The sequence below is a fragment of the Mus pahari genome, chromosome 4 (assembly GCF_900095145.1).
Source record: "Mus pahari chromosome 4, PAHARI_EIJ_v1.1, whole genome shotgun sequence".
NCBI lineage: Eukaryota > Metazoa > Chordata > Mammalia > Rodentia > Muridae > Mus > Mus pahari.
Window position 1 is genome coordinate 86517551 of NC_034593.1, and position 18249 is coordinate 86535799.

At 46.3% G+C, this 18249-nt stretch overlaps 5 non-coding genes across 5 annotated transcripts; 4 read left to right on the forward strand and 1 right to left on the reverse strand.

Moving 5' to 3' along the window:
- Window positions 1-351: 351 nt before the first annotated feature.
- Trnan-guu lies at window positions 352-425 on the forward strand. The gene has a single exon. It is a non-coding gene; the product is annotated as a tRNA-Asn (tRNA).
- A 5862-nt stretch (window positions 426-6287) lies between these two features.
- Window positions 6288-6453, forward strand: LOC115063865. Its single transcript, XR_003843738.1, has one exon. It is a non-coding gene; the product is annotated as a U1 spliceosomal RNA (small nuclear RNA).
- A 3825-nt stretch (window positions 6454-10278) lies between these two features.
- Window positions 10279-10351, forward strand: Trnav-cac. Its single transcript has one exon. It is a non-coding gene; the product is annotated as a tRNA-Val (tRNA).
- Window positions 10352-12190: 1839 nt separating this feature from the next.
- Window positions 12191-12264, forward strand: Trnan-guu. The gene has a single exon. It is a non-coding gene; the product is annotated as a tRNA-Asn (tRNA).
- A 4236-nt stretch (window positions 12265-16500) lies between these two features.
- On the reverse strand, window positions 16501-16572 carry Trnaq-cug. The gene has a single exon. It is a non-coding gene; the product is annotated as a tRNA-Gln (tRNA).
- Window positions 16573-18249: the final 1677 nt, after the last annotated feature.

Genomic DNA, 18249 nt, shown 5'->3' on the forward strand with positions numbered 1-18249 from the left:
GAGAGAGAGAGAGAGAGAGAGAGAGAGAGAGTACTGATTCAATGAGTTCTACTGGGGCTCCCCGGGTGTTGGCTTGACTTAGGTCCTACCTGCGCAGAGCCGGGTGGCGGACCTGTCACAGGGCGGCGCGAGGCTTCTGAGCCTGGGAGCGCTAAGAACGCGGTTCAGTTCAAGTTTCAGTAGGATGGACTCAAAGCACAAGCATCAAAGGGGAAGAGCAATTGTATTCGCCGCTCTAAATACTCCAGATTTTCAAGGCACTGGAACTGACTCAGGAATTTTGCAATAGCTGTGATACTGGCTAGCTGAATAACCCACTCTCCATTGGAATGTAGTTACCAACATTGCTGTGTCTCTGTGGCGCAATCGGTTAGCGCGCTCGGCTGTTAACCGAGAGGTTGGTGGTTCAAGCCCACCCAGGGACGTCACGTGACTTTTGTTGTATGTCAAAAAGGCAGTTTTATCTACAACGAGTCATTCTTATGGTCTCATATCCTAACAAAATAATGTTCTAGGGAATTTGAGAAGCCAGCTATAATCTGGAGCAGGGGGACCAGAGACTGATACTGTTTTGGTTTTGTCAACTGAAAAGTGAGGATAATAATACGTACTATATTAGCCACAGGATACACTGACTTTAGTAACTGTTCCATTACATAATGCTACCAGGAAAGGCTTACTTAATGTTCCTGAGCCCTAGGTTGATTCCCCGCCCCTCCCTGCGACAGGTCTGCCACGCGGGTCTGCACAGGTCTGCCACGCTTCTTTTGCTCACACACAGCGCTACTGCAGACATTCTCTTACAAATACTCTGCCAGTTGTACAAGTCTTTCCAAGAGTCTGAGCCCTAGGCTTACAAATATTATGCAACAGAGACTGTAGTATATGTGCTTCTAAACAACCGACCTTATAAAAAATTTCCATAAGTGTGGAACCAATTTATTTTATTAAATCAAAAAATCTTCATACTCCCGATAGTGTGGTAAACTACAGAAACTATAGAAATACATCCAGGAATGGCATGGGTGTTCTTCTGTGAAGTGAGAAGGATATCTCCCTGTCTGGTCATCAGCTACATCTCCAAGACATGTTGTACAATTGTGATCATTTCTCCAGTGACCTGGCCAACCAGGACTACAGGGCTGGTCAGAGTGACTTCTTAAAGAGCTATGTGCTCAGCATCTTACCCCAAAGAGAAAAACCTCACTTGCTGACCCCTGATGTTTGTGCCTCCTCTCTGTCTGCTGTGTGTAACAGGAGAGAATAAGTATAATGTGCCCTGTTCTTCAGCATTTTCCCGAAGGATGGAACAGACTTCCACCTAGCTACATGTTAATCAATCAATTTTAATTTAATATATTGGTTCACATCATTGTGGCAAATCAAAAGTTAAAGATATGAATCACAGCAAATGAGTCCCAGAAGAATTTTGGTTTAAGTGAGTAGAACTAGTAACAAGTAATGTAGTATTATAATTATGTTATAATTATATTATAACTTTGTTATATAATAAATACAGTTGACTCCCTCTTTGGGAAGTCAGCCTGTTTTTATTACCCTTCAGCTGATTGGATAAAGCCCACTCACACTCTGCTTCACTTAGCGTTTACCAATGTAAAAGTTAATCTCATTTAAAATACACTCTTGCCTGGTCTGCATAGTGAGTTCAGGATGGCCAGGACTATGTAGAGGAACCCTGTATCAAACAAACAAACAAACAAACAAACAAACAAAAACAAAACAAAACAAAACAGCCTAGGTAAGTAATCTAATTGAATACACCTCTGCCAAAACATCTAGCATCATGTTGGACCAAAAATCTTCATACGATGACATAGACAGTCTAGCTGGCTATGATATTGTCTTTATGTTATCCCTCAATTGGAGGGAGTGCTTTTCTATATGAATTCTCTATCTGAGGCAGATGTTAGTCAATAGAATCCCACACCTTTTGACACCCTGTGCAGAAACAGCCACACCAGACTCATTCCTTTATCCGTTGACTTTATCTATTTGAGTTCATTTTCATTACTTTTGTTTGTTTGTTTGTTTGTTTGTTTGTTTGAGTCAAGGTTTCTCTGTGTGTAGCCCTGACTGTCCTGGAACTCACTCTATAGACCAGACTGGCCTCGAACTCAGAGATTCGCCTGTCTCTGCCTCCTGAGTGCTGGGATCAAAGGTGTGCACCACCCCCTCCCCCAGCCTGTGGGTTTTCAACACTAAGAGCTGTTATTGGACAATAACTTCTTATCCCTACCTATTCTTTTTCTCCCATCAGTGGTGTACATATGGATTTCTGGTTTGATTTTTATGAAATGAACATCTAGGAATGCTCTTTCTGCTGAGTAGTGGTTAGGAGTGTTCCTTTCTCTGTTAGGTGACACATGACAGCTAAAGGCAATCTATGGGTCTGTTTGGATTGGCAGTTGATTTGTTCTGAGGTATTTGCTATGTTTTGGTTTTGGTACTTCCTGGTATTTGACTCTACTGTGTAGAAAGAAAAGTGATTCACATTTTATCTGATATTGGATAAAAATTCTAGGGGCCCAGTAGGTGTCAATATATATATTGATTTATATATATATATATATATATATATATATATATATATATATATATATATATCACGAACACTCTCCAGTCACACTCTTCTCCCTTAAGAACACTAGCTTCAATACAGCCCTCTAACTGAAGGTGATCATGGAGAGAAGAGTGCCCCTGGCTTCCATTAGATACTACGTTAGTACAGTGAAGTTCCCAAGTGTTTGAATAACTTTATAATAGTTTAAAGTGGGCTGCAGGAAGGAGGGAAGAGAGAGACTCTGTCATTATATGGCAGTGAGTGAATATAAGGTCTGCCTCGGGGATCCCCAGAGGATAAAATGAGAGCTTCTGGAGCTATGGAAGGAGCGAAGAATTAACAAGCATTTGTGTAATAATTAATTACAATGTGAGTGAAGGTTTAGTTACTAGTATACAATTAGTTCTCTCAAAGTACCCATTAATTTTAAGGGTTTTTGTTGGAGGAATATAAATTAGTTTCTGGGTGAAGATAGCTTACTTTTAAAAGTTTGTTCATGATCTGGTAGACCTATTGCTTCCACGTTTTTCATAGCGAGGTAGAGGCACTGCTTAGAGGGAAGGCGTGTCAGAGCAAAACTTTATCCCATGATATGAAAGCAAAAAAGAGAGGAGGAAAAGAACGAAGTTGAGACCCAGTATTCCCATCCCAAGGGGTGGAAATCCAGTGACCATAAGACCTCATCTCCATTTACCTCTCCCATAAACCAAAGCTAGAGACTAGGACCAAGACTGTCTTTTGAGGTAGGGTTTCTCTATGTACCTCTGTCTGTCCTGGAACTCATATCACCATGCCTGCCTGGGACTAAGACTTTTTACCACAGAGCCTTTGAGAGACACTTAAGATTCAAACTACCATGAGTAATCATACCACTTTCTGATGATCCCAGAATCAGTAGCCACCTGGACCATGGACACAGCCGCCTAGGTAGCAGTCTAATTTCTAAAATAGAAAGTAGTTTCTCTTTCATGCTATGCTGAGCATAAAACCCAGAGCTTTGTACTTAACAAGTGCCCCAAGGCGGTTTGAATGGGTCTGACCCCCATAGTCTCACGTGTTTGAATGCTTGGCCCATAGGGAGTGGTCTCATCGGAGTAGGTGTGGCCTTGTTGGAGGAAGTGTGTCACTGTGGGGGCAGACATTGAAGTCTCCTATGCTGCCTGTGGATCGAGATGTAGAGCTCTCAGCTCCTTCTCCAGCACCATGTCTGCTTGCACACTAGCATGCTTCCTGCCACGATGATCATGGACTAAACCTCTGAAACTGTAAGCCAGCCCCAATTAAATGCTTTCTTTTATCAGAGTCTCTGTGGTCAGGATGTCTCATCACGGCAATGAAAACCCTAAGACATACCCTACCTACCCTCAACCCTTAAAAAAAAAAAAAAAGACCATCTCACTCTGGAATCCAAGCAACCTCAAACCCATAGACCTCCTGCCTCCACTTCAGAGGGCGAGATTAGAGTGCGCCGGGATGCTTAGCTTCCCTTCAGAACCTAATGTGGGCTAGTCCCCCTTCAACCGTGTACAATAAACGGGCTGAGTTTCCAGGCTTCTGGCATGTCTCCACCAGCACCCTGCCCATCTGATCCCAGCTCTTCTGTATGCATGTCTGTCATTTCTTTGATCCCAAAGCTGTGCTGGTCGCAGTAGTGGGCCAGGCTGACCTCAGACTCAGAGATTTATATGCCTCTGCCTCTTGAGTGCCAGGAAGACCTGGGCCACCACACTCCACTCAGCTCTATCCATAATTCTTCATTTCACCAGTTTTTAGTGTACTAGAATTTCTACTCTGGTTCATAATTCTTTTTCATATTTATTTTTACTATTCATTTGTGAGTGTCTGTTATGTGCACGTGCCTACTAGTTCCTACAGAGGACAGAAGGTGCTGGGTCCTCTGGAGCTGTGGGTGTGAGTGCTGGGCACTGAACTAAACTCTGGTCCTCTGAAAGAGCAGCAAGCACTCTTAACAGCTGTGCCACCTGTTTTGGCCCCAGCTTATTCTGAAAGTAGAACGTAATAGATCTCTCACTCTTTTACCCTAAATAACAAAACATCTCAAAGTATTAGACACTCCACAGGTTATCTCATCAAGCAATAGTAAAATTGTCTAAGTGAAGTTGCCCTTTACTGGTTAACTGATTGCTAGTTCTATTTAGATGGTTTATTATAAATAAATAAATAAATAAATAAATAAATAAATAAATAAATAAATAAAGTGCTCTGTCAGCAGGTACACAGGCATGCCAGAAGAGGGCATCAGATCCATTTGTCAGGAGCATGTCTTTGCTGGGAATGGAACACTGGTTCTCTCTATAACCAATGAACCATCCCACCAGCGTTTGTTTACTAGTTAACTGTGCAAATGCTAGGACTTAATTGGATCAAGCTCACTGGGAGCCTGGCGTGGTCTCCCACGCCTTTAATCCCAGAACTAGGCCGGCAGAGGCAAGAGAATCTCTTGAGTTAGAGAGACCAGCCTGGTCTACAGAGTGAGTTCCAGAACAGTCAGCGCTACCTAGAGAAACCTTGTCTTCAAAAACAAAACAAGCAAAAGCCTGGTATGGAGGCTCATATCTTTAATTGCACCGCTGGGGAGGCAGAGGCAGGAGAATCTCTGACATTCTCTGAGTTCAAGGCCAGCCTAGTCTACATAATGAACTCCAGCACAATGGGGGCTATGTTGAGAGACCCTGTCTCAGAGAGAAAGAGGGAGAGACAGACAGACAGACAGACAGACAGACAGACAGACAAAGACGGAGAAACAGAGAAACAGAGAAACAGAGACAGAAGCTGAGCCAGAGAGGTGGCATTAAAGGGCGGTTGTCATGAAGCCTGACTGAGCGCTTGATCCATGGAGCCCACATGGAAGGAGATCCCACTGCCACAAAATGTCCTCTGACTTCAACACGCAAGCTACGGCACACGCACCTGCTCCTTCTTCACATACACTACACACACAAAAGAGTATTAATTTTGCGTATATGTATATGAGCCGGAGGAGCTCCAGGGAGGGCCAGGAACCCAGACTTGGGTAACCCCATCAACCAATGTCCCAACTCAGTGTCGGTTTCGTGATGTTTCCGTAGACGAGAACGCAGGAAACGACAGGTAAATAAATCAAGAGCCTTTTTAAAGTACAGCGGCGGAGACCCGCGGCAGGCAGGTTGGAGCAGCGCAGGGAGNCCCCTGCGGTAGCGCTGGCTCTTGTGCTGCCCGACTCCTGTGCTCCGACTTGGAGAAGACGGGCGTCCGTTCGTCCATACCCAAAAGAGTCGGCCACAAGGACGTCGGGACCTGGNGGTGGGCCACGAGCGGCCAGTTAGGGGTCAGAGACGGTGGAAGGTGACTTGTCCCGGGTCCTTCAACGCTCGAGCACTGCGCAAGCGAGAAAATTCAACAGGCGCCGGGACCGGGCGGCGAAAGGTAGTCACTGTCACTGTCACACGCGCTGTCACTCCTGGGTGGCTGACGGGGCGGGGTTTATGCAGATGAGGGTCGCGCAGGGGCTGCGACGTCCGCCGCCGCCGGGGAAACGCGAGGGATTTCTCGCGGGGCGTGGGAGAGAACGCGGGTCGCCAGATGTCAGCGGAGAGCGGAGACGGCGTGTGAGACAGGGGAGGCCGGAGATCGGGCGGTGCTCAGTGACCGTGTGTTTAGAGTGCAGGGGCGGCGTGTGTGAGTCGGGGCGGGGCGCTGGGAAAGCATACTTACCTGGCAGGGGAGATACCATGATCACGAAGGTGGTTTTCCCAGGGCGAGGCTCACCCATTGCACTCCGGGGTGTGCTGACCCCTGCGATTTCCCCAAATGCGGGAAACTCGACTGCATAATTTGTGGTAGTGGGGGAGCTGCGTTCGCGCGCTCCCCTGATATTGGTAACCAAAAGNAGATCGTTGCAGCTTTCTTTCCTTCCCCTTTGAGGAGGTGGGGGAAGCTCGTTAGCTTCTGGGCTTTTCTCCCCTCCTTTTTCAAACTTAACTGCTGGAAGGCCGTCAGTTGGATCTTACTTCCCCCTCTTCCTTCCTTCCTTCCATCTTTACTTTCTCTTTTAAAAAGTCTGCAGAAGTGGCCGTTTGTCAAGTGGCCTTAGAAAAATGACACCTTAGGTAATTAGGTTGTAAGAAAAAGATTTGACCTCTTGGAGTTTTTAATTTCCTAACGCCAAAGAGCACGCAAGGAACGTATCTCTCAAAATCTTCAGCCGTTTCCTTCTGGGTTCCAGTGCTTAACACGCAACAGACCTGCACACCGCTTACACTGCATACGAGTTTNAAAGTTAATAAATCAGTCACCCCTCATAGTCTTCTACTTGAAGACAGAAACGGCTGCTAGGAAGCAATTCTTTTGCCCATTGGCTTTTGCTTTTCTTCCTTTCTTGCTCTCTTTTCTTCTCTTTTGCTTTCTCTCTCTCTCTNTTTTTTTTAGGCTCTAGCACACGCCCCGGGTGACCAGCCCCTCGCGCGTCCGTGCTCCGGGTCTGCGAAGGACCCGACCCTAAAGCGCACTTGGGCTCCTTCGCGGATTTGAACTCAGAACCTTCAAAAGGGTAGTCAGTGCTTGTAACTACTGAGTCACCTCATTTGCCCTTCTTTTCAAGCAAGCTGTTATTAACAAAATGCTTCACCTGAAGACCAGGCTACATCAAATCTTAGAGAAGGGAAACGACTAATCGGGAGTTTCTCCCACATCTTTCGTATAACAGGCAAGATGATGGTCACACACTTGTTTTTGTTTTTGTTTGTTTGTTTGTTTGTTTGTTTTTGGAGGCAGGGTTTCTCTGTGTAGCCTTGGCTATCCTGAAACTCACTCTGTAGACCTTCTGTCCTCAAAACCACAGAGTGTTTAGCTGACTTTAGGCTGTGACTATCTAGAGGTGAGGGGCAAAACGCTATGATGAACATTTTCTGCACCCTCTATAACATGTGCACTCGATTCCCTGAGGAGGAAGGCCTCTATCTCCCTAAGCTTCACTAGGGGAAGGCCGAACCTCAGGACTTCACTCATTCAGAGTCTCCTCTGATCCCACAACTCGCTCGCATTTTCTCTAAGTTAACAAGGTGAGCTGTGTATCACATGTACTCTTGGCAACTTCTTCCATTTTTAGTAAGCATTCTGTATGGCAAAGAGGAAGATGATCCCTCAGAGACTGGTGGGAATGGGGGTGGGCACTCACATTTATTGAATGTTATATTTCCATCAAACTTAAAGCAAATTTACATAGCACACAAACTTAAAGCAAATTTACATTTATTTATAGGTAAATAAGTCGATCCTTTTTCAAGCAAAGATACTCAACACTATGTAAGCATCTCACTTAAGAGCATTTGTCATTGTTATATGTTATTCATTACCTGAAAACTAAGACTAAATGATAAACCCAAATAATGGTATCCAGAATAATAGGTGCACCAGAGCCTTCAGAAACTATCTCAAAGTCACACCAACCAGACACACGTGGCCTTAACAAAGAACATTACTATGTCTGGAGTGTCCACAAGTGGCAGAGGGTGTTAACGTTGTGAGGTACACATCTCACAACTGACCTCTGCAAGGTCACAATGCAGAAGAGACACTAAGGATGCAGGGAGAGACGAGGGTGAGAAGGAGGGAGACCTTGGAGACCTCAGGAACCCTTGCATCTTAAAGGGGTCTGAAGGATGAAGGAACTTAGACACCCTGGATAGGTGCGGCAAGGCTTGGCACGGGGAGCCTGAACTGATCTCCAAGCTGACGCACCTGCGCCCTTCCAGTCCTGGGCGCTCATTTTTCTTGCGGTCCTATGAAAATCGAAGGCACCGCTGTTTTCCTTAGAGCCTTTTCTTTCAATTTCTTATCAGCTTTTGTCTACACAATGTCCCCTTTTGTGAACTCTTAATTTTGAGCAAAGGCTGGAAGAGGCACTGGAGACTCTAGATTTACCCCGGAGGTCGCTGAAACGGGTCCTATTGTTACCCGTTTCCTTTGATCTTGTGGGTCTGTTGTCTAGAACCAGGCAGAGGTTGGACGGGGCACCATTCGAGCGGCTCCTGTCTGAGGCAGAACTGCATACTGCAGCCATTCCAGCCTGCAGGGACTCTTGCCAAGTCTCTGTGGAATCTGCAGGGCGGGCGAGGCAAGTGAGAGCACTTGACTGTGGTTTTGGGCGCCCACTGCCCTTCCCGCTTCTGTACCAGAATGGATATCTGCCCCCTTTGTCTTGTCTTTGTTATACCCCCCCCAAAAAAAAAAAAAATCTAGACGCGACTGATGGTCTAGATGGGTGTGGGAGTGGGAAGATAGACTGTGAAGGATGGGAGAGAAAAGTCTTTCAACATTTCACCATTTAAAGCTACCAGGATGTCTCTGGCTACCGAGGACGACAGGCAGGGTCTCTCCCAAGGAAAACAGGATTGGAGGAAATGGACCGACTGATTGAGATCGGTTCAGACTCAGCTTCTCTCCACCCTTCTGGCAATTTGCTATAAGGTGAACTGTACTGGGTCAAGAATCGCACTTCATAACTAGTTGAACAGGGAAATCACAACCGCAGCAGCAGCAGCAACGGCGGCAGCAGCAGCAGCAACAACAACAACAGCAACAGCAGCAGCAGCAACAACAACAACAAGAACAACAAGAAGATGCTTCCAAAATGGTAAAGAACAGGGGACTGGAGAGATGGTTAAGAGCACTGACTGCTCCTGAGGTCCTGAGTTCAATTCCCAGCAACCACATGGTGGCTCACAACCATCTGTAATAAGATCTGATGCCCTCTTCTGGTGTGTTTGAAGTGTACTAAATATATAAGTAAATCTTTAAAAAAAAAAAAATTGTAAAGAATAAATTAAAGCCGTGGTTCGAAAAAGTACCTCAAGACCTAAGAAGTTCCCAAGTCTGAGTTAGCGATGCCCAGAGTCTCCAGTGATTTATACTTGACCTGGCCGTGGGGGTGGGGGTGGGACCGCAAACGAATGCAATCCACGCTGCGGAAGCTCGGCTTGGCTTGGGTTGATATTTGGTTAAAAACAGAAACAAACAAACAAACAAAAAACCAAAGATCTTAACTTGTAAGGTGATTAAGTACTGGACTTTGAGTTGCACAGCAGCCAGGACCCGAGGGACCCCCTCTGGGTCGGGAGTTGGAGACACTGAAGGCTAAATCAGGGTTTGTGAGGGCAAGCCACTCGAAGTCTGGAGAGGGAGCAACACAGGAAACGTAGAGCGCAGGGGCAGAGGAAGAGCCCTATATTTCTGAGTGGAATAGACACATCGAGCTTTGTTCAAGGGACAAGAACAGTGACGGTTGCTGGCACCAGGAAAGAAAGAGAGAGAGAAAAGAAAAAAAAAAAAAAAAAAAAAAAGCCACGCTGCGGCCTTCCGCTTCCCAGAAGCAGGATTTAAGTGCCCAGAATCTGGGACATACCCAAATGCTCAGGATCCTGTAGCTTCCGAGAGCACCGGGGGGCCCTCGGAGGACAACACCTATGCACACACAGTTCATGAACTTGAACCCTGGGTTAGGAGCAGGATTCTGACCCCCTGGGCCTGTGCGTCCTCATGGACGCAAACTTCTAAGACAGAGCCACTCAGACACTTGTCTGAGGGATCACTGGCGTGCCGTTTAAAAATTAAAATGCCTTTGGATTTCATGTTAGAACTTGGTAGGGATAGCAGGTACACGATTCTCATACAATCTCTCAGAGACAACTCCCCGGGTAGTTTCCATAGTGTAGTGGTTATCACGTTCGCCTCACACGCGAAAGGTCCCTGGTTCGAAACCGGGCGGAAACAAGGAAGAATCTTTTCTTATCCAGTGGGGAAAAATTCTTATTAGTTTCTCTCTGTGATGGTAATTTCAGATACTAGATATTTGGTGTTCCAAGTACAAGAGTGAAAGGCTTGATCCCCAAAGCCTTTGGAGTTTTTGGAAACTTACAAGGGGTCATGAGGGATTCACCCTCACGATTAGATCAGTGTCCTTAGACGGAGAAAATCCCAAAGAGAGGTCCCTCCCCTCTCTGGGAGGTCTGCTTTATTGGGAATAGGAACCACAGCTGGTATAAAAGAAACCACTCCAACTGTTTAAAGTGTAAGCTTTGGTATTTTGTCATGACAGCCTGAGCTGATTAAAATCCTCTGTTTTGGCACTAGGGAAAGTCCGCGTCTCTAGTGGATTTTAGTACTGGTGAGAGGACTAAGAGTGGGCTTAGAAGAAGGGTGCCCTGTTAGTGCATAGACAGCATCCGGAGTGTGCAGATGAAACGGCGCAGGGCTTTGGGGGCCAAGGGTCAGCTAAAAGGTCTGCTTGACTGGACACTACAACGTCGTGTGAATGTCGCGAGCAGTGCATCGTCATATGAAAGTCGCCTCAGTCTCTCACACAGCAACTGAGAATTATAATGGCATTTGGGTAGGAGGGAAGGTCGTAATCTTCAGTCGATGCGATGATAGACGAGGCTTTTACTGCAGCCACAACAACGTTCCTATATAACTGGCAGGGGAGATACGACATTGTGCGAATGAGTTTAGTCCCAAGTGTCTATTCAAAGGATGACCTCTGTAGACTGGCCCATGACCCAGTGCACCAAACTGAGGCACTCACAGACTGTGGGGGTCTCCTCTCTGCGGGCTCTGGCTGCTGGGACCAGAAGGAAAGTCACATTCTAGTCTGGATGCAATGGGTCATTCTTTTAAGTCCAGCACTCGGGAAAGCTGAGTCTGCGTTTGAAGCCAACCTAAAAGGGGCAGCTACGCTGGGCACGTTAGCTTTCTCCCATGGTCTCTCTTCACTTTCTCTTAGACTCCGCACTTCAAGGCTGATTCCATTTAATGTTTCTTTCTTTTTTTCTGTCACCCTCAATTCCTTCCTTTTGACAGCAAGGGGAGCAAAGCGTCCGCAGTCCTCAAGCGCTCGCCCTTCTCACTGTTCTCTATTCAAAAGCCGGAACCAGAGAGCTGGTGCGGTTAATGTTGCTATTTTCTGCTTTATGGAGACGCACACAGAAAATCCAAGGTTTCTCCTGACCAGCACCCGTGGCATGGGGCCTCCCTCGTACTCCAGCCCAACTTGGCTGAGGCTGGTGGGTTAGCGAGAGCTAGGAAAAGGCGAGAGAATTAAGGGAGAGTCTCGAAAGTAAGGGAGGAGAAAGTAGGTCAGAGAAGAAAACTGTGTTCCGAGGGGAAGAAAAACAGGAAGACGCCAGAGAAAAACGAAGCTCCTTAACTGAACAGCAAAGCCATTTACTGTTTACTGCTCCTCAGTAAGGCAGTTTTTTCGGTTTGTTTGTTTGTTTTTAAGTAAATGTTAAATTTAAAAACAAAAGCCACTAGCGATAAGGGAATTCGTGTTTGGAACGCCTGGTGGTGTTAGCGTGTGCCCACGGTCACATCAGTTCCGATCTGAGCCCTGGTAGCGTCATGTCCAATTTTGGGCCCACTGGAGCTAACTCCTGCGACTTTTGGTTTCCGATTTCCTTTTAATTCGTGCACCCGGTCGGAGAGCAAGCTTTCCCTCTGGTTGCGGCGATCCTGGTGAGAGAAGCACAGCTCGCGCTAGGGGGAGGATCCAGGAGCCAAGCCGGAGGCAGATGACTTGTTTCTTACAGAGATGGAGAGACATTTTTTTGAAGTGTCTCCGTGGCGCAATGGGTCAGCGCGTTCGGCTGTTAACCGAAAGGTTGGTGGTTCGAGCCCACCCGGGGACGTGTGCCTCACAAAGGGTATTTCATTCTACTCCTAACTTCTGGATCTTGTCTCCCTTTTTACCAAATTCTATAGAATAAGGCAAAATGAAATTCTTTTCAGACTCTCAAAGTTCTAAGGATATGGCCGATGGGACCAAAACTATTATTTGGTAAGGTTTCCTTCCTTTTTTGTTTGTGTGTGTGTGTTTTTTCAACTAATATCTGTCCCTTTCCCATATACTTCTGACTTTTGATCACGTGTTTCATTATTACAAACAATAACATCCATTTCTGTGCACACATCTGTGGTCACTTGTGCAATGGCTTCTGTAGAGTCCTGGAGAGCAAGTTTTCAACGCTAGTGTTTAAATTTTAAAATCTTGTCTCTTTTGTTGGCTTATTAGCTGTAATTCTCTCCCTGTTCTTATTGAGTCGTTAATTTCTGGTTTAGTCAGTTTTAACTTATCGTAGTCTATCCTCAAGTGCTGTCGTTCATGACTACTTACTTGCATTACACATTTTTTTCCCCTTAAAGATGCCAAGTAATTCATCTTTACTATTTTTGTTTAAAGTGCGATTTTTTTTTTTAAGAGGATGGAAATAACAGGAATAGTGATGCTGTGCTTGCCATTTTATTTACATTGGTATTTACAATGCTCCTAGATCTTAGTGTGCCTAAGGATTCCCTCTGGCTGGCAGCTGCTTTCACGGGTTATTGTAGTGTGCAGTGGAGGAGAGCTGGCTCTTCCTCCTTGATGCTCCTTCTCCCCCGCTCCGTCCCGCCCCCCGCCCCCTCCTTTAAAGGCACACTGCGAATCTCTGTATTTTGTGTACGTGCCATTATTATTACTGTTGAAGTTTAATTCTCTGTGCGTAGGTGCGGTTTTCCTCAAGTGTCTAGTACACGAGGCCGTTTGAATCCTTGGGTTGGTGGACTAATCTCATTACGACTGGAAATTTTTCAGTCACTGTTCCTTAAAAAATTTTTTTTTTCTTCTCCTTCAGTCCATTCAGGATCCTCAATTGCTGGTTGGGCTTCTTACAGCCACTCTACCGCTTACTGACGCTTTCTTTCATCAATCTTTTTTCTTCTGGTTTTCTGAGACAGGGTTTCTCTGTGGCCATTCTTTGTGGCCCTAGCTGTGTTGAATTTCCCTTTGTACACCAGGCTGGCCTCGAACTCAGAGACCCACCAGCCTGCAAGCACTGGGGTCAAAGGCATATGCCCTCATGCCCAGGCAAACATTTTTTATTATTTTACTTCATAATGGCTTTCTGTAGCTTTGTGTTCCCTAATCTTTCCTCATTTAATAGCTTACTCTGTTAATTCCATCTGGTAAACTTATTATCTTGGATGTTATTTTAGGCTCTGAATGTTAATTCTGGCCATTCCAATTTTATATGCTCTATCTCTTTGGACCTGTAAAACAATTATATAACAGCTTCAGGTTTTTCTCAACTTATTCTAACGTATCAGTTCTGGCCCAGGATCTATTTATTCTCCTCACTATGGGCCATGTTTCTTGCTTTTGTGCATGTCTACTGTCTTAGTCAGGGTTTCTAGTCCTGCACAAACATCATGACCAAGAAGCAAGTTGTGGGGGGAAAGGGTCCACACTGCTGTTCATCACCAAGGAAGTCAGGACTGGAACTCAAGCAGGTCAGAAAGCAGGAGCTGATGCAGAAGCCATGGACGGATGTTCTTTACTGGCTCGCTTCTCCTAACTTGCTTAGCCTGCTCTCTTATAGAACCAAGACTACCAGCCCAGGGATGGCACCATCCACAAGGGGACCCCCCCCCCCCCGATCACTAATTGAGAAAATGCCTTACAGCTGGATCTCGTGGAGGCATTTCCCCAACTAAAGTTCCTTTCTCTGTGGTAACTCCAGCTGTGTCAAGTTGACACAAAACTAGCCAGTCCACCTAGTGTCTTAGTCTGGGTTCCATTGCTGTGAAGAGACTCCATGACCACAGCAATTCTTATAAAGGGCAACATGTAATTGGGGCTGGCTGACAGTGTCAGAGGTTCAGTCCATTCTCATCATGGTGGGGAGCATGGCAGCATGCTGACAGACATGGTGCTGGAGAAGTGGCTGAGAATTCTACATCTTGACTAAATGCAGCCGAAGGAGACTGTGTCACACTGGGAGTAGCTTGAGCACAGAAGAACTCAAAGCCCACCCCCATGGTAACATACTTCCTCTAACAAGGTCTCGCCTCCTAACAGTGCCACTCCCTAAGAGCCAAGCATATTCAAACCACCACATGCCAGCTCCTGCTGTCAGTCTCCTCACAGGCATGCCCAGATTAGTGTTCAGCTGAACAGGGGAAGAAGAGCCTCTGCCTTCCCTTTTCCCAGTTCTCTTTGAAATATATCACAGACCTATAAATTCTAGCTCTCCCTAAGCTAAAATAGACATGTGTGCGAATGATAAATTCCCAAGCAGATTTGAGGGTGGTGTGGGGCAGTGGGTGTGGGGGAAAGAGGGAGTTGGAAAAAAATGGCTTCCTGCCAGCGTTTCGGTGCTCTGGGTGGGCAGGGACACAGAAGGACTGCCGCATGCTTTCCACGCCACCCTGGGTAGGTGTCTGGCTGTGGGAAGCCACAGACTATCAGCTTGCTGGGGGATAGACAAGGGGCAGCCCTAGATAACAGGTTCTCAGTCTCTGGCATCTCACACTGGATACGGCAGAGGAGCTGCCCCCAGGGGCAGCTCATCAGCCCTGGGAGGAAAGGGCAGGGAGAGAGAGGGGCTGTGTGGTTCCCACCAGTTCGAGAGTCTTCGGTCCGGTCTGTGGCTGCAGCATAGGAAGGCCTTCTGGCGGCGGGGGGGGGGGGGTTAAAGGAGGCTCACTTGCTAGGAGAAAGCCTATCCCATCGTTGGGCTTTGATAAAGAGACAGTCTATGGTTTTATTGTAGAAAGGCATGGGCAAAGCGAGAAGGTAGAAAGAGGGAGAGAGGCCAGCCATGGCCACGTGGAGAGAGGGGAGAAGGGAGAGAGAGAAAGAGGGCCAGAGATGAGAGTAAGAAAGGCAAAAGCTTAAAGAGAGGGAAGAGGGGCCAAACAGCTCCTTTTATAGTGGGCCGGGCTATCAGGGAACTGTGGGGAAAAACATACCTGGCTATAGTCAGGTAACTGTAGGTAACTATAGTCTGGAGTCTAGCCAGAATGCCAGGAGCTTGGGACATTGTCTGCATGACTGATAGTCACACGCCTCTCCTGCGGGGGCTGTGGGGGCGCTAACTTCGACAGGAGCCAGGGGTCCAGGAAACATGATCGAACACCTTCCGACCTATGTAAGTAGAAATCACCACCCATCGGGCCTCCCAGGGTTCAAGACCTATGCTCGACTGGAGAGCAGGCTGTCTGTGCGCAGCCCACTGCCTTACAGGGGAGGGAGGGACAAGGGAAGAGGAGTGGACACAGGAAGACTGCGAAGTAAGGGTGATAGTGACTGGGGTGCATGATGTGAAATTCCTCCCAGGCAGACTGGGAGTTTGCCTCAAGTATAAGCAGGTACCATCGGAGCTCACATTGCCATTTCCAGCCTTTCAGGATTTGCCTTGATGCCTAAGCATTTAAGAGCATAAGATTTCTTTAAAGTGCCGAGAAAGTACTCCTTTATAGATGAGTAGATAGGACAGTATATTTAAAAATTGCCAAAGAAGGCCCCTCGCTGATTTTTACAATCTTTAGTTTCTGTCCCAGTGCTTTTGAGTCTGTTTTCTGGAGCCAAGCTGCCTGCATTCCTTCGGTTCTGATTCTCATTTCACATTTCATCCTGCTCATGCAATCGTTAACTGTCCTTATCCAGTGTCCCGCTTTTCCATCCAAGCTTTTACGGACCCACCAGCGGAAGGCGGAGTTTCCCCTTCTGCCAACGCGCTGCCAAGCAACACCGCCCTCCCAGGCTTGAAGCCGCAAAAGCCAGACCATGCTTGAATCCCATACGTGGAGCTGAGTCCACTGTTGTGGAAATTCCGACACTATCTGAATGCAAAACGGTGAACCAAAGTCCAATATTGTCGAGGTTTAGCTGCATTGTAGCCTGATGCCCTGCACCAGACAGCAGGCACTAAGGGAAGGTCTCCGTGTCAACTAACATCCGCTAAATCAGAGACTGACCTGGGGGCCACGCAGCTCTAGCTCACTTGAAGACAAAGGAAGCCTGGGAAAGGCACGTGAACTTAAACCTTTTATAAGTCAGGAACAAAGTGAAAGAAAAGTGCCCCTTTTACTCAAGGTAAATAGAGAGGTCCCACCGAGATTTGAACTCGGATCGCTGGATTCAGAGTCCAGAGTGCTAACCATTACACCATGGAACCCACAGATGCCACTGGTTAGTCCTTAGTTGTATAAGAAACTTTATCATCCATTTTCTTAGTTATTAGTTTTGTGTGTTTTTATTTGATCTGTACCGCAGAAACTGAAGGCAAATCCTCTGTGGTGGTAAAACCAGACAAGAGACCCCATCAAGAGCGACATGGTCTCCCTTCATTTGCTACACTTCTCTGTCCTGAGAAGAAATTTCCCCACGCAAAAGTATTTCTTTGGCCTGACATTCTATTCCTCCTCCACGGAGGCTCAGTGATGAAAGAGTGTGATCTGAGACATCCCATCCTCTTTCTTGGACTATAGGCACCCATGATGGTTCACACCACCCACCGCTAACATACAAATATAAGTCTACAATAGGAAGGAGTGTGTGTGTGTGTGTGTGTGTGTGTGTGTGTGTGTATGCCTGTGTATTTCTTTTTTCTTTCTTTCTTTCTTTCTTTTTTTTTTTTTTTTGAGACAGGGTTTCTCTGTGTAGCCCTGGCTTTCCTGGAACTCACTCTGTAGACCAGGCTGGCCTTGAACTCAGAAATCTACCTGCCTCTGCCTCCCAAATGCTGGGATTAAAGGTGTGTGCCACCACGCCCAAATGGTTATAAAATTCTTAACATAGATCACACTTCCTGAAATCCATCTGTGCTGGCCAAGCCAGAGGCCTGGCTCTGACATGTAAACATACTGTTTTCTGAAAGTTGGCCATTTATTCCATTTTAATTTCCTTATCACAACTGAAATTTTTTATTTTTAAAGTAGATACTACCCAAACCACTCACTGCAGGGCTGTAGGATATGTGTATCCAAGGCCTCATAAAACACAGAGATAAAATTCAACATTATATCTCAAAATAGCAATGTGTGCGTATCCAGTCAGCCTCGGACTGTTAAAGATAAACTTGTGTTCGTTAAGGTTTCTTTTTTTTTTTCGTTAAGGTTTTAATTAAAATTTCTTTGATCACTCATTTATAATTGTGGGAAAATGAAGGGAATTTTGCACTTTGCAGGGAAGGGCAAGAGAAAAATCTATAAAGTGATCATACAAAACAAAACAAAAAGTTATATTTGATTTTTCAGAATGGAATCTACCTAACTGGAAATCACCTAGTTAGTCCTTTCTGATTGGTGAAGTCTCTTTGGTTTATAGCCTGGACTGTTTGGTTTGGAGCTAGGCAAACACATAACATCTAACTCTCTAACCCAAGCTAGCTTCAAATTCACCTCAGCCTCCAGTGTACTGGGATCACTGGTATGCAGAACCAGCGCGCACTGTTTACACGGGGCCATCGGTAAGCTTGCCTGGGACCCCACTTCTCCAGGCTTTCTCAGCATGACAGCATCTCAGCGAGATAACACCTCTCAGTCCCAACCCACTCACTTCCTAAAATGTGTGTGTGTGCGCGCGCGCGCGCGTGTGAGCGCAGATGCCCACGGAAGGCATTGGATTTCCCTAGAGCTGGAATTATTAAGGGTTGTGAGCAGCCAACGTAAACGCTGGGAATCCAAACTCTGGAAGAACAGTCACTAGATCTCGTAACCACTGAACTGGCTCTCCAGTCTCCCCTCCTCCATTTGGGGGTAGCAAATTGGTCAAAATATTCCCGAGTGTGTGTGTGTGTGTGTGTGTGTGTGTGTGTGTGTGTGTGTGTGTGTGTGAGAGAGAGAGAGAGAGA